This window comes from Primulina eburnea, chromosome 14 (genome assembly GCF_022965805.1).
Source record: "Primulina eburnea isolate SZY01 chromosome 14, ASM2296580v1, whole genome shotgun sequence".
In the NCBI taxonomy this organism is placed as follows: Eukaryota; Viridiplantae; Streptophyta; class Magnoliopsida; order Lamiales; family Gesneriaceae; genus Primulina; species Primulina eburnea.
In genome coordinates, this window is record NC_133114.1 from 33,281,189 (window position 1) to 33,283,826 (window position 2,638).

The 2,638-nt window shown below is 40.6% G+C and overlaps 1 non-coding gene across 1 annotated transcript; it reads left to right on the forward strand.

The window, feature by feature from the left end:
• The first annotated feature begins 739 nt into the window (after window positions 1-739).
• Window positions 740-846, forward strand: LOC140813397 (small nucleolar RNA R71). The gene has a single exon (XR_012113931.1). It is a non-coding gene; the product is annotated as a small nucleolar RNA R71 (small nucleolar RNA).
• Window positions 847-2,638: the final 1,792 nt, after the last annotated feature.

Consider the following 2,638-nt stretch of genomic DNA (forward strand, 5'->3'; position numbering starts at 1 on the left):
TTCCACAGCTTTCACTTGCTCTCTCGGGTTAGTCTCCGTGTTGCTTGGCAAAGTTCCTTGCTCCCTATTAGCAATTAACTTAGCCAACTGCCCAATTTGATTCTCTAACCCCTTTATGGATGCATCCTGATTCTGAAATCTCGTCTCGGTTGCTGAAATAAATTTAGTCATCATTTGCTCTAAATTTGACTTCTCCTCCCTAGGCGGTTCTGGCTTGAATCCTTGGTGCATCCCATGTGGTGGACCTCTTTGTTGGCGGTTTTGGTTGTTTTGACCTCCCCACGAAAAGTTTGGGTGATTCCTCCATCCCGGATTATAAGAGTTTGAATAAGGGTCATTTCTAGGACGGTTCTGGAATCCCACGTGTTTTGCTCCCTCAGGCACATAGAATGGATTGCCATCTTGGCAATCCTGCACGTCATGCTCACCTCCACACTTATCACAGAAAATCTCTTGCAGACGCATAGCCGATCCACTCGCACTCATCCCATCAATCTTTCTGTTCAAAGCCTCTAACTGTGCTGACACCGCAGACAAATCAGTAACTTGATTAACTCCAGCACCTCGTTTCTGCCTATCAGAATGAGGATGATAGCTACTAGCAGCCATCTCCTCCAATAATTCATATCCTTCCTCACCTGTTTTTCTCAGCAAGTTACCACAGGCAGCAGCATCTATCATGGTACGGTTAGGAGTAAGCAGACCGTAGTAAAAAGTTTGAACAACTAACCCAAGAGGTAGCTCATGGTGTGGACATCTCCTCAATAAATCCTTGTATCGCTCCCACGCCTCGTAAAGTGACTCAAGCTCATATTGAGCAAAAGTAGTAATGTCGGCTCTCAGCTTCATAGTCTTCGACGGAGGAAAGTACTTGATCAGGAATGCCTTCGCCATATCCTCCCATGTAGTGATAGACCCTACAGGAAAACAGTTTAACCACGCCTTAGCTTTATCTCTTAGTGAAAATGGAAATAAACGCAAACGAACAGCATCATCAGACACAGCATTAAACTTAAATGTATCGCAAATTTCAAGAAAATCAGCTATATGAGAATTAGGGTCGTCAAGTGCACTTCCCCCAAATTGAACAGTGTTTTGAATCATCTGAATGATAGCTGGCTTGATCTCAAACTGGTTAGCTCGGATGACTGGTCTCACGATGCTTGGACGTGCTCCATCAAGAGACGGTTGTGCATAATCCATCATCGGTATACGGCGTGGCATCTCAATCCGTCTCTCATTTTGGCGGTCCGCCTCCTGCTCTTGTTCGTGCCTCTCCATTTGTTCCTTGAGTCTTTGCTGTTGTCTTCGGCGTCTAGCAGTGCGTTCGATCTCAGGGTCAAAAGGCTCAAGCTTAACTTCGAGTGATCTTCGCATGCACCACAAGAAAAATCTGCAACAGAATAGGAGTATCAACTAACAATAAAATAAATAATACTAAAGAATTTAAATGAAAAATAGAAAAATTGTGAATCAAACTCCCAACCGGCAACGGCGCCAAAAACTTGATCGAGCAAAACTTGCACAGTGAATAGTCCCAAAATTTGTTTTATAAATGAAAGCTCGATTTAAAATATCGCAAATGCACGATAGTCAAGTTATAATAAACGTAAGTGAATACGAGTATCGATCCACAAGGACTGCGTTACAATATTCTTATTTTTACTTCAATTTCTTTAGCAACGATAGATTGAGTTGGTGATTAAACTAAAGTGAATTTAATAACTAAAATGATTAAAATGCAAGAACAAATAATCAAGAAATCAATGATTAAATTGGAGGTAAATCAAATGAGAAGCGAATTTGTTGGGAATTATCAGTTCACCTACCGCTCGTGTTCAAATAATTATACTCGACTTTTACTCGTGCATTCGACGGAATTCCCTAGACTAATTAATATACTCTGTCGAGCTATATTAATACTAATCATAAACATGCAGTAATCAAGTATCCTCAATTATTTAACAGTTCACGATTGCATTACGTTCTATAGAATCCGCTAGCTTTCATCCGGGTGAATTATCACTATCGACACGTACCCAATTCCGTATATCTACTAAAATTGTAAATCCGTGGTCTATGCTATTCGATCCTATTGTCAATTATTCTATCGAAATCATTAACAACATGAAATAATCAAAGGAAGTTAGCTAGACTTCAATTGAAATAAGAAAACACAAAAGCATAAACAAATCACTCATAAAAACGTCGATAAATAATGTTAAACAACGAGTACGGGGTAGGATCCCCTCAAATCCCAACAAATATAGAGTTTAGCCAACAAAATTCATAATAAAAATCAACAATCTATGCAAGAAATAAAAACTGAATAATTTAAATACTAAGGTTGACGATGGATGACGGCTGCGACGCTTGGAATTCTCGAGTTCTTCGAAAGTCTCTCTTGCTACTAGCCTTCCTCCCAAGAAAAAATGATGGAAAATATCAGAATAGTCTCCAAAACGGCGCCTCCCTCGTGTATTAGGTTATGGTGTAAGATAGAGTCCACAAAACTTGGAAACAAATCTTCCCGGATTGCGTCGCTCGCTAGGGCGGTCAAGATTGTCCGCTGGGGCGAGTGATTCTCGAATTAAAATTCCTGGCCGTGTCTTTGGTCTCGCTGGGGCGGTCACTTTTG